Source organism: Bos mutus, chromosome X, assembly GCF_027580195.1.
Source record: "Bos mutus isolate GX-2022 chromosome X, NWIPB_WYAK_1.1, whole genome shotgun sequence".
Taxonomy (NCBI): domain Eukaryota; kingdom Metazoa; phylum Chordata; class Mammalia; order Artiodactyla; family Bovidae; genus Bos; species Bos mutus.
In genome coordinates, this window is record NC_091646.1 from 40,377,964 (window position 1) to 40,391,755 (window position 13,792).

At 40.6% G+C, this 13,792-nt stretch overlaps 1 pseudogene; it reads left to right on the top strand.

The window, feature by feature from the left end:
- Nucleotides 1-2,275: 2,275 nt before the first annotated feature.
- Nucleotides 2,276-13,792, top strand: part of LOC106701526 (glutamate dehydrogenase 1, mitochondrial-like) — a 50,763-nt pseudogene continuing 39,246 nt past the window's right edge.

Below are 13,792 nucleotides of genomic sequence, written 5' to 3' on the forward strand. Positions count from 1 at the left end.
GCTTGCTATTACTGTGGAAAGGAGGGGTACCTCAAGCAGAATTGCCCTCAGACATCTAAGTCGCCCCCGGCTCCATGTCCAGTCTAAAAAGGACCACACTGGAAGACAGACTGCCCCCAGAGGCGTAGGTTTCAGGGGTTGGACTCTCAAGACAATCAGGACTGAAGGTGCTCAGGGATCCCCACACAAGCTCCCATCCTAATTACACCTGAGGAACCCCAGGTATTAATAACTGTGTTGGGTCCAATCCATCCATTTCCTTTTAGACACTGGGGCAACTTACTCTGTGCTTCCTGAAGCCCCTGGCCCACTTTCTTCCTAATCTGCTTGCATAATGGGACTGTCTGGGTGAGCCAAAAGGTATTATTTCAGTTCTGTAAGTTGTAACTTACTCTTTGCTATTTTCACAAGAGTTTCTGATTATGCCCCAGTCTCCCTCACCCCTTTTGGAGAGGGATATACTGAACAAGGTCCATGACTCTGTTTTCATGAATATGGAGACCTCCCTTTCTCTCCCTTTAATTGAACAAAATGTAAGTCCTAGAGTATGGGCTGATGGAAAAATCTGTGGGTAGAGCACAAAATGCTATTGCTGTAGTATTCAAGCTCAAAGATCTGCACTTATTTCCACATAAGAAGCAGTATCCACTGAAACCTGAGGTTAAGGAAGGGTTAAAACCCATCATTGAGAATTTAAAGAAGCAGGGACTATTAATTCCCTATAATAGTCCATACAACACTCTTATTTTGGGTATAAAGAAATCAAATGGTAAATGAAGACTAGTCCAAGATTTATGAATAATAAATGAGGCTGTATTTCCTTTACACCCCGTGGTGCCTAGTCCTTACACTCTATTGTCTGAAATTCCTGAACAAGCCAAATATTTCTCAATAATTGATTTAAAAGATGTCTTCTATTCAGTGCCTTTGGCAGAGGAAAGTCAATTTATATTTGCCTTTGAGGAACCTATGCAGCCAGCTTCTCAGTTAACCTGGACAGTTTTGCCCCAGGGATTTTGTGACAGTCCTCACTTACTTGGACAAAGTTTGTCACGAGATCTACAAAGCTTTAATAGCTCCAAAGAAGTGGTGTTACAATATGTAGATGATATTTTGCTCTGTGCTAAGACAGAGGAAGCTGGTTCACGAGCCTCAGAAGACTTCTTAAACTTTCTGGCAGGCTGCGGTTACAAGGCATCAAAAGAAAAGGCTCATTTTGTCAACAATCTATTAGATATTTGGGCCTAATCTTATCTGAAGGGACTAGGGCCATAGGCTCTGAGAGAACTAAACTTATACTAAGTCATCTCCTACCTATGACTTTAAGATAATTGAGAGGATTTTGGGGAATCACAGGTTACTGTCGCTGGAGAAGGCAATGGTGCCCTACTCCAGTACTCTTGCCTGGAAAATCCACGGACAGAGGAGCCTGGTAGGCTGCAGTCCATGGGGTCGCAAAGAGTCGACTTTGTTGACTTACCTGGTGGCTCAGACGGTAAAGTGTTTGTCTACAATGTGGAAAACCTGGGTTCGATCCCTGAGTTGGGAAGATCCCCTGGAGAAGGAAATGACAATCCACTCCAGGACTATTGCCTGGAAAATACCATGGACAGAGGAGTCTGGTAGGCTACAGCCCATGTGGTCGCAAAGAGTTGGACAGGACTGAGCGACGTCACTTTCACTATAGCTGAAACTCAGCAGGCCCAACCTGACAAACTGGTTTAGTCTCCAAATACTCAAAAGGCTTTTAAGGTTCTTCAGACTGCTATCCTGCAAGCTCCCACTCTGAGCTTGCCCACAGGGTTAGAATTTAATTTGTTTGTCACTGAAAGAAAAGGTATGGCCTTGGGAGTTTTGACACAACCCCGAGGGCCTCACCAGCAACCTATTATTTATCTAAGAAGAGAATTAGATGTAATTTCACGTGGGTGGCCCCACTGCCTAAGAGTATTTAGGGCAGCGGTTTTGTTAGCACCTGAAGCTTTAAAAATAAGTAATGGACAAAACCTTACTATACTGACTTCTCATGATGTGAGTGGAATCTTAAATTCTAAGGTTAATATTTGGATGACAGACAGTAGGCTTCTTAAATATCAGTCATTGTTGTTAGAGGGACCAGTAACTAAGCTTAAAGTTTGTGGAAATTTAAATCCTGCCACTTTCCTTCCTGAGAAGGAAAATGAAACACCTATCTGATCAAGATTGTTCCCAATTCCTAACTTTAAACTATGCAGCTAGAGAAGATCTAATGGATACCCCATTAGACAATCCCGACATGGAAATATTTACAGATGGCAGTTCTTTTGTTCCAGATAGAAAGCGTAAAGCAGGTTACGCTGTGGTGACTGCTGAACAGGTTTTGGAAGCAAAATCTCTCCCGCAGGGAACCAGTGCTCAGTTAGCGGAGCTTGTGGCTCTGACCCGAGCTGTAGAGTTAAGCAAAAGGAAGTGGGTAAATATCTACACTGATTCTAAGTATGCTTATTTGACTTTATATGTTCATACTGCAAAATGGAAAGAAAGACTGTTTAAAAAACAGTAACAGGAGAACCTATTAGACATTTCAGAGAAATTGAGAGACTTTTAACTGCTATATATTGCCCTGAAGAAGTAGCTGTTATGCATTGCAAAGGACACAACAGAGATGGGAGTAAAGGAGCTGAAAGTAATCAGTTGGCTTACTGTGAGGCCAGAAAATTGGCACTTTACGTAACCCCTTCACCATAGATGCCTTTGATCTGGACAGGTCTTGTGGAACAGGAAAAACCACAATACACTGAGGAAGAATTAGAAAGATATGAGAAAACAGGAGCAAAGATTACTGATAAAGGCTGGTTACAGTCCAAGGATGGACGATTAATAATTCCTGAAAGTGCTCAGTGGAAAATTCTTAAGGTTTTACAACAGAGTTTTCATTTGGGTGCAGAGAGTACTTACCAGATGGCTTCTCGTTTGGTTGAAGGTAAAAATCTAATGAAATCTTTAAAGAACATTATCAAAAGGTGTGAGGTTTGTCAGAAAAATAACCCAAAGACTGAAAAGCTAGCAAAATCTGAATTACAACGAAGTGGGAAGTATCCTGGGGAGGACTGGGAAATTGATTTTACTCATATGCCAAAAGCTAATGGATATTCTTGCTTACAAGTTTGGGTGGATACTTTTACTGGATGGACTGAAGCGTTTCCCTGTCGTAGTGAACAGGCTAAGGAGGTTATAAAGATTTTAATCCATGAAATTATCCCCAGGTTTGGGCTGCCACGGAGCCTTCAGAGTGACAATGGCTCCTCCTTTAAAGCTGCTGTAACTCAGGGGGTGTCTAAGGCTCTAGGAATAGAATATCACTTACATTGCTCCTGGAGACCCCAATCCTCAGGAAAGGTTGAAAAAGCTAATGACATTATTGAAAGACATCTGCACAAATTAACCCAAGAGACGCAGGACAATTGGATTAAAGTCCTACCCATAGCTTTAGTGAGGGCTCAAACTGCCCCAAAAAGGAGGGACTGTCCCCCTTTGAATGTATTTATGAAAGGCCTTTCTTACACACAGACATTGTTATAGACCCTGAAGCCTTGGAATTTACTAGTTATGTAACTCAGCTCTCAGCTTTTCAACAGGCATTAGCAGAATTCTGGGAGACGACTCCTGACCCAGCCTCTGAGTCAAGCAAGCCTCTATTTGAGCCAGGAACAGAGGTCCTCATAAAAACCTTGGGGTCTGGGGGCCCATCCCTTGGGCCCCTATGGAAAGGCCCTCCCCAGGTTATTCTTTCTTCTCCCACAGCTGTCAAAGTGCCAGGAACTGATTCATGGGTACATCACACTCGAGTTAAGAGGTAGCACCCTGACCAGAACTAAGTGACTTCATTTTATGTCTTTACTTTCTATGCTCTGACTTTGTACTTTTCAGATGGGCCTGATAATCTATGTGAGCCTTCTTCTGCTGATTCCAAAAATCCTGAGTCTGTCATTTGATCCTCAAGACAACGTCTTCCTGTCCTGGGCTCACTCCTACACAGCATTTCACAATCAGTCTAACTGCTGGGTCTGTGGAGTGCTCCCCTCTTCATCAGTGGAAGGCTTCCTGTAGTGGACATCTTCACTTCAAGGAAAAGACTTTCTCCAAGTCTGCAAATACCTTGGACAACAATCACATGTGATGCCTGTTCTTCATCTAATGATATCTAACAACCTTAAGATGGACTGATGTAACTATGGTCATAATGTGATTTTTCATTTTGATTTTAACTTGGTTTAATGACTATTTTGCCTTATGTCTGTAACTGTATAATGGGGTTTTCCAACCATCTAAAAGCTTTTAATTTACAAATGCTTGTCTAAGCTCCTACTAGTGCCACAGCCTCCTCCAACTATTACTTGGGGCCCCTGGATCAGAGACCCTCAGTATAAGGGTTAGGATAATATGTTGCCTTAACAATTTAGGGATCACTCCCCTAAACAGCAGGAACTAGTTATGGAATGAAAACGACACCCCTTTCCCTTGGAAACATAATTCTCCTAAAAGAAAAGGGGGGAATGACTATGCTAAAGCCTTTGACTGTGGAGATCACAAAATCATTGTGGACATTGACTGTAGCCATGAAATTAAAGGACATTTTCTCCTTGGAAAGAAAGCTATGACAAACCTAAACAGCATATTCAAAACCAGAGGCATCACCAAAAAATTGATATTTTTGAGTTGTGATGCTAGAGAATTCTCTTGAGCATCCTGAGAGAGTCATTTCCTAGGCAGGTTGATAAGAAGTAGGGGTCTCCAAAGACAGAGGGCTCTGGAATTCTCAAGGAGGAAGAAAGGACAAACTTTTTTTCTCTCTACATTCCTTAGGATTATATAACAATAATGTATCCTGCTTGAAGACAGTCTCTAGAAAAAACCTTCTGGCTAATCTTGTTATCTTAAAATGTAAATTATGGGAGTAGGTCTAGTGAGGTCTTTACAACCTCCAAATATTCTTTTGATTCACAGCAATAACTAATTCACCAGATGGTCAACACCGAAATCAGATTGATTATGTTCTTTGCAGCCAAAGATGGAGAAGCTCTATACAGTCAGCAAAAACAAGACTGGGAGCAGACTGTGACTCAGATCATGAACTCCTTATTGCCAAATTCAGATTGAACCTAAATCAAATCCCTTATGATTATACAGTGGAAGTGAGAAATAGATTTAAGGGCCTAGATCTGATAGATAGAGTGCCTGATGAACTATGGAATGAGGTTCGTGACATTGTACAGGAGACAGGGATCAAGACCATTCCCATGGAAAAGAAATGCAAAGAAGCAAAATGGCTGTCTGGGGATGCCTTACAAAGAGCTGTGAAAAGAAGAGAAGTGAAAAGCAAAGGAGAAAAGGAAAGACATAAGCATCTGAATGCAGAGTTCCAAAGAATAGCAAGAAGAGATAAGAAAGCCTTCCTCAGTGATCAATGCAAAGAAATAGAGGAAAACAACAGAATGGTGCCGAGGACCAGCCCCGGCTGATCCAGGGTATTCAAAGGGGAGACGGCGTCGGCGACTATTTATATGCTAATTAGAGATATAGAGAACAATAGAATGAGGATAGCTCAGTAGGAAAATTCAGTGGAGAAAAGAAGCTGAGTAGCTTGGTTTACGCGGGAGACCAATAAAACTTCAAGACAAGAAGTTTGCACCACTACGTGAGCAGGCGCCCTCTCGAATAGCGGAAGGTGCCTCACCCTAGACACCTTCTCAGTGGGTCTTAGAAGCCCAGGCATAATTAGTAAGCGTGGTGGGTTCCAGCTCAGATGGAGACTCAGCTGGAAGTTTAAAAGAAAGAATGACATGGGGAGACCAAGTGTTGGTGAGCAAGGCCCGTAGCTTTATTTTTAACTGGGGCTTTTATACCTAAGTTACACATAGAGGATAATAGGGATGCAAAGTCAGCAGTCTTTGATTCTTATCAAAAACCAAGGTTTCTTTCCTGCAAATTTATCGTATACAAATGGTTTAGGTGATTTACATCATCTTCTGGCCAGAAGGCCTACTAACATTTTATGACTCTTGACAAGGACTTATCAACAAAGACTTATTTTCTCTAAGAGTAATTATTTTAAGGTTTGGCACCATCTTCCAAAGATAAAATTGCATTCCTATAGGGCGGATGTGTAATGGGTTTACAACAAAGAAAGAATTTATTACCTTAAGGGTCTAAAGTTACTAACACCAAGGCCACTACTTATTTTTTACTATATACCAACTATTAATTAATACACATTCAAGGATACAATTCAGGGGATGTGAAAACTTGGCAACAAGCATTGACTCATCAATGAAATCCTTTACTAGTTTATTCTGACAGTTTTTAACTCTCTGAGAGGCTCTAAGCTATTTGAATATCTTAAGCTTCCAGTGCCTCTGGAGGCTAGGAGACTGTAAACAATCGTATGCATAGCTGCAGGAGTCCGGGTAAACTTGTCAGGCGAGTTAGAGAGCCATCTGAGGGGTTTGGATTTAAACACTCCTAATTGCCCAGGAACTTTATTAATTGGAGCTGTAAGTTAACTCTTTGACAGAGAGAGAGAGAGAGATGGTGGTAGGGGACAGCCCCCAGTAAAGTCAGAGGTGAGAGCACAAAGCAATAAAGTAGGCAGACTCTGGTTTTTGGGGGAAAATGCTCGAGAATATCCGGGGGGACTCCTGAGGCTCGATCCCGCCTTTGCGTATGCCGAGCCTCCTTCCTCATGACCTTTGTCATGAGCAGAATGCCTCACCGGCTCCCCGCAGAATGGGAAAGACTAGAGATCTCTTTAAGAAAATTAGAGATACCAAGGGGACATTTCATGCAAAGATGGGCTGGATAAAGAACAGAAATGGTATGGACCTAACAGAAGCAGAAGATATTAAGAAAAGGCGGCAAGAATACACAGAAGAACTGTACAAAACAGATCTTCACGACCAAGATAATCACGATGGTGTGATCACTGACCTAGAGCCAGACATCCCGGAATGTGAAGTCAAGTGGGCCTTAGAAAGCATCACAGGAATAAAGCTAGTGGAGGTGATAGAATTCCAGTTGAGCTATTTCAAATCCTGAAAGACGATGCTGTGAAAGTGCTGCACTCAATATGCCAGCAAATTTGGAAAACTCAGCAGTGGCCACAGAAATGTAAACAGTCAGTTTTCATTCCCATCCCAAAGAAAGGCAATGCCAAAGAATGCTCAAACTACTGCACAACTGAACTCATCTCACATGCTAGTAAAGTAATGCTCAAAATTCTCCACGCCAAGCTTCAGAAATACGTGAACTATGAACTTCCTGATGTTCAAGCTGGTTTTAGAAAAGGCAGAGGAACCAGAAATCAAATTGCCAACATCCGCTGGATCATGGAAAAAGCAAGAAAGTTCCAGAAAAACATCTATTTCTGCTTTATTCAAAGCCTTTGACTGTGTGGATCACAATAAACTGTGGAAAATTCTGAAAGAGATGGGAATCCCAGACCACCTGACCTGCCTCTTGAGAAATCTGTGTGCAGATCAGGAAGTAACAGTTAGAACTAGACATGAAACAACAAACTGGTTCCAAATAGGAAAAGGAGTTCGTCAAGGCTGTATATTGTCACACTGTTTATTTAACATATATGCAGAGTACATCATGAGAAACGCTGGACTGGAAGAAGCACAAGCTGGGATCAAGATAGCCAGGAGAAATGTCAATAACCTGAGATATGCAGATGACACCCCCCTTATGGCAGAAAGTGAAGAGGAACTAAAAAGCCTCTTGTTGAAAGTAATAGTGGAGAGTGAAAAAGTTGGCTTAAAGCTCAACATTCAGAAAACAAAGATCATGGCATCCGGTCCCATCACTTCATAGGAAATAGATGGGGAAACAGTGGAAACAGTGTCAGACTTTATTTTTTTGGGCTCCAAAATCACTGCAGATGGTGCTTGCAGCCATGAAATTAAAAGACACTTACTCCTTGGAAGGAAAGTTATGACCAACCTAGATAGCATATTCAAAAGCAGAGACATTACTTTGCCAACAAAGGTCCGTCTAGTTAAGGCTATGGTTTTTCCTGTGGTCATGTATGGATGTGAGATTTGGACTGTGAAGAAGGCTGAGCACTGAAGAACTGATGCTTTTGAACTGTGGTGTTGGAGAAGATTCTTGAGTGTCCCTTGGACTGCAAGGGGATCCAACCAGTCCATTCTGAAGGAGATCAGTCCTGGGTGTTCTTTGGAAGTAATGATGCTAAAGCTGAAACTCCAGTTTGGCCACCTCATGCGAAGATTTGACTCATTGGAAAAGACTCTGATGCTGCAAGGGATTGGGGGCAGGAGCAGAAGGGGACGACAGAGGATGAGATGGCTGGATGGCATCACTGACTCGATGGATGTGAGTTTGACTGAGCTCCAGGAGTTGGTGATGGACAGGGAGGCCTGGTGTGATGCCATTCATGGGGTCCCAAAGAGTCGGACATGACTGAGTGACTGAACTGAACTGAATAACTAATTAGAGAATATATAATTCCGTTGCTAACACTAGCAAGAGGGTACTCTTTCTACCCCCTTCTGATGCCTATGTCAGAAGATTTCTCTATCTCCTTTATACTTTAATAAAACTTTATTATACACAAGCTCTGAGCAATCAAGCCTTGTCTCTGGCCCTGGATTGAATCCCTCTCCTCTGGAGGCCAATTATCCTGGTGTCTTTTCATAGTTCAGCAACAACCTTTCAATCCCCTGGACTATAAGGAGATCAAAACAGTCAATACTAAAGGAAATCATTCTAAATATTCATTGGAAGGACAGATGCTGAAGCTTAAACTCCAATAATTTAGCCACCTAATGCGAAGAGTTGACTCATTGGGAAAGACCCTGATACTGGCAAAGATTGATGGCAGTAGAAGGAACAACAATGGATGAGATGGTTAGATAGCCTCACCAACTCAATGGACATGAGTTTGAGCGAACTCCCAGAGATATTGAAGGACAGGGAAGTCTGGTGTGCTTGAGTTCATGGTGTTGCAAAGAGTCAGACATGACACACTGATTGAACAACAATGAAAATATCACAATAGCCTTTGCCTCAAACGTAATCTGGGCTTTATCTTTCTTTCTGACTTTTCCTCCTCACCTACAAATTCCTATATATCTGGCCTGTGCCACTGAGTTGGGTATGATTTTGAGACTGAACAACACCCTTTCTATTCGATCACAATGCCTTATACTAGATTATCCTCACCTGTTGCCATTAATATGCATATCTATTTAAAAAATAATAATGCCTGATACATAATTAGGGCTGAGCTCTGAGGAATTGATGCTTTTGAACTGTGGTGCTGGAGAAGACTCTTGAGAGTCCCTTGGACTGCAAGGAGATCCAACCAGTCCATCCTAAAGGAGATCAGTCCTGAGTGTTCATTGGAAGGACTGATGTTGAAGCTGAAACTAATACTTTGGCCACCTGACGTGAAGAGCTGACTCATTTGAAAAGACCCTGATGCTGGGAAAGACTGAGGGTAAGAGGAGAAGGGGATGACAGAGGATGAGATGGTTGGATGGCATCACCGGCTCGATGGACATGGGTTTGGTTGGACTCTGGGAATTGGTGATGAACAGGGACACCCGGTGTGCTGTGGTTCATGTGGTCACAAAGAGTCAGACACGACTGTAATACTAAACTGAACTGAACTGAATACATAATTGGTATTGACTATGTACCATAAATTCTTCTAAGAACTTTTAATGTAGAGATGTATAATCCTCATGAGAAGCATATATGGAATGTCTTGTTATTATCTAATTACTTATAAAGAAAATTAGGTACAGAGACATTAAATCACTTGCCGAAGGTCACACAGCCAGGAAGGAATGGTTTTCAAACTCAGAGACTCTTGCCCTCAAGTTTAAACTCGTAACGTTAAATGAACTAATTCAACAAAAATAGGAAGCTATGAACTCTTTATTCCTTTGGAAACCCAATATATTAAAAATTAGACAAAATGTGATACTCTAGTCATAATTAGCTACTTTGGTCCCCAATTATTTATTCTTTTTCTGTCCTCTGTCTTCACTTCATAGATTCTAGTCCCCAGAATAATTCTACCACCCCCTTTCCCATCCTCACTTGGATATCTACTAATCATACTCCTTCAGGACACTCAATTTAGCTGTCCCCTTTTCTAAAAGGCCTTTCTTGAGCTCCAAATATGGGATGAGGTATGTGTTCCCAGAGCAATTATTGCAGCTATTTTCATTGTCTGTTACTAGTCTGTCTTCCAATTAGACTTGAGAAGTCCCTAATATTTGGGACTGCATCTTACATATGTTTGATTACACCCAATCTAATTACTTACTTGTTTACAGGGATAATGTTCTAAATGTGTGTTGATTTCTTAGAACCTCTACTTTTTAGCACTTATAGATCTGATTAAATGTTTAGATTCTTACTAGGTACGTTTTACACTAGAATATACACTCTATGAAGGTAGGAACAATGTATCTTTTTTTATTCTATAACACAGTGCCTAACCTACAGCAGGCACTCTATCAATAGTTTTTAATTAAACAGAACCAAGTAAAAGAGTTAAGAATAATTCACAGAAACAGATAATCAGTAATTTCTTGGAAGACACCAGGTACAAATTAAAGTACACTTTTCACTTGGTATCTAATAACTGAAAAAGAAAGACAAGCCAATAGAAATAAGCAGGAAAAATATATGGAAGTTTGTGATCAGGATAAATTTTCACATAAAATATCTAAAAATGCTTTTGCATAAGTGGAAAACAGAAGTTAAATATATAATAGATGGTGAAATTCAAAAAATTCTTCATACAACACATAAAGAAATCTCAATATAGTTGCCTTAATGTATTCAAAAGTAATGTTGTTATTCACCTATGTAAAATGAGAGAAACCAATTTTTTAAAATACACATTCAAAGTATATTTTTCCATATGTCATTTGTCTAAACACTCATAAGTAGATTAAACAGGCAAAACCTAAGAAACAAGAGTAAACCGAGTTTATAAATTTATAGAGAATAATATCAATATAGATTCATACCTGGTTAATTCAGGTTTTAAGCAGAAAGAAATTTAATTTCAATTACATAGCAAAATAGATAAAATTTTGCCCTTCACTAGAATATGACAAATACCATGTAAAAATAACTGAATCAACTATGTTCTATTTACTCTCAATAATTTAACAGAAATGGAAACATACATGCATGGCAGCTTGTTTAGTTTTATTTACACATAGCCTATGTCTGTGAAAAAAATTTATTCTCCTTTATAGCACTATTCTTATGACCCCAGTAAAATTAAAGTTTAAAGGTGACAAATACACTGATCATCTAACATTTCTCTTATACACAAAGACAAACTGTAATGAGAAGGCCATGAAATATATATATATAATGTTACACCAGAATTCAGTCAAAATTTACCTCTGTTCTGACAGATCTAGACAAAGAGAACTTAATTTATCCATGAGTAGTGCTTCCCACAGGTCTAGCTATTTAGTTGCATAAGAAATACTCTAAGTTGATTTGATTATCTAGAGACAAATGCATATATATCTGATTGATTTTTTAACTAAAAGAACATGTTATGTTCCAAAAATCATTTACTTTTATGTATGTGTGTTCTTAAGTGCTTCTAGAATTATCTTTGCATCACTGTTGTTAAAATTCTCATGTCTTTCTTCCACCTTCAGTGGAAACCATTTGCTCTATCTTGAGCTTTGCTTTTTTTCCCTCAAGTGTCTGAGGACTCTTAAGAGAGTTGCAGGTTTTTTTTTTTTTTTCCAGCTAATGGATTTGTGTTCTTTTATTATCCATATAAGTGAGGTTACTGGGCACTCTCAAGATGCACTACACAAGCAAGTGCTTGAAGGTAGAGCAACTGCTATTTCTATAATCTGACCGAACACATATAAGAAACCACTCTCTCAGCTGAGGCTCTGAGAAAAATATCCTATTCTCAGTTCTCTCCAGGTTCAAGTTGGAGCTTTCTCGTAATCACAGGAACAAAAATCCATTTGCATTATGAGTGCAGGTCTCCTACAGGTTTACTTAGGTAAAAATATTGTAAAGTTCTAAGTATACCAAAGTAAGTCAAATAATTTGTAGATTCATCAGTTACTAAAGGAGATTCATGCACATCAGCAAAACAAAGTTTCTCGGGGAATCTGAAAGTCCTAAATTTCACTTATTTCTCCTCATGGGGAAGCAAACCTCGTATTCTGCTCCTTCACTTTGAGTCCCCAAAGCACAAAGCTTCAACAAATACAAGAAACTAAATTTCCAACCTCTATCTTCCTCTCTTGCTAAGAAACATGCACACACACTATCTCATCTCAATAAAAAGAAAATAAGAGTCTCAGAGGACAGATACAGGATATTGAGAGAGTCATTTCCTAGGCAGGTTGATAGGGAGTCTAGGGGTCCCCAAGGAGAGAGGGGTCTGGAATTCTCAAGGAGGAAGAAAGGACAAACCTTTCCTTCTCTACATTCCTTAGTATTATATAACAATAATGTATCCTGCCTGAGGATAGTCTCTGGATTAAGGACAGTCTTTGGGTTAAACCTTCTGGCTAATTCTGTTATCTTAAAGTGTAAATTATGGGAGTAGGTGTGGTGAGGTCTTTACAACCTCCAGACACTCTTTGGATTCATTGGAGAGTATATAACTTCGTTGTTAACACTAGCAAGCGGGTACTCTTTCTGCCCCCTTCTGATGCCTATGTCAGAAGCTTTCTCTATCTCCTTTATACTTTAATAAAACTTTATTACACAAAAGCTCTGAGCGATCAAGCCTCATCTCTGGCCCCGGATTGAATTCTTCTCCTCTGGGGGCCAAGAATCCCGGTGTATTCTCGTGATTCAACAACAACCTTTCATCTTGGGGGCTCGTCCGGGATCCTTCAGGACAAGGTAAGGATGCTTGGAGCTTTAGTTCTTTGTTCTCTTAGTGAACACGTTTTCTGCCATGCTTTACTAACTCTACCGTGTGCTTGTGTGAATGAATGGCATGCCCTGCGTGAAGCAAGTAAAGGGCCCTGCTCTGCGGTTCCACGGTGATCTCATAGGGTTTATGGCAGAAACCTGTCGGGGAGTTATACCGACCTGCCAATGCCAAGAGGCACCCAACGTCTCCTTCGGGAACCGACCAGAAATGGGCAAAGCATGTGGACAGAAATCTTTCTCAGTTAAACTTTTCAGTCTCTTTGACCATTTCATAACTCCTTGGGAATTAGAAGTACTAACTTAATCTATTGGATCATAGACTTTCAAGGGACTTGTGATCTATACTGTTATTGTGTACTGCAGCTTAGGTCCCAAACTTGGATTGGTATTCAAGAAAGCGCCTAGCCTCGCTAGGAATCAAAAGTTCAGAAGCTAGATGGAACTCTAGCTCCAAGAACATCTCTGAGGTTAAAGGTTACTCAGATTGGGACTGCAATGGGTTTTTTCTTTGGTAACGCTGGCTCTTAGTAGATCAGAGGAGGCTATTATACTGGTGTGGTGATGCTTGGAAAGAACATCTCAGTTTTATGTTTGCGTCAGTCTTACTGTAGTCAGGAAATTCTCAGGGTCGTGCACAGGCACTCAGGTGATGAATGTTTCTCACAGTGGTCTTAGCTTGGGAGGCATTCCAGAAGGTTACTCTGATTCACCCCGGGTGGCATCAGAGGCAAGCAAGGTTAAGGGTGAAGAGCTGGACGTCTAGGGATGCTATCAGGTCTACCCCTGGTACATCCTCACCCCATCTCAGTGGTAGAACTGGGAGGGATGCAGACTGCGC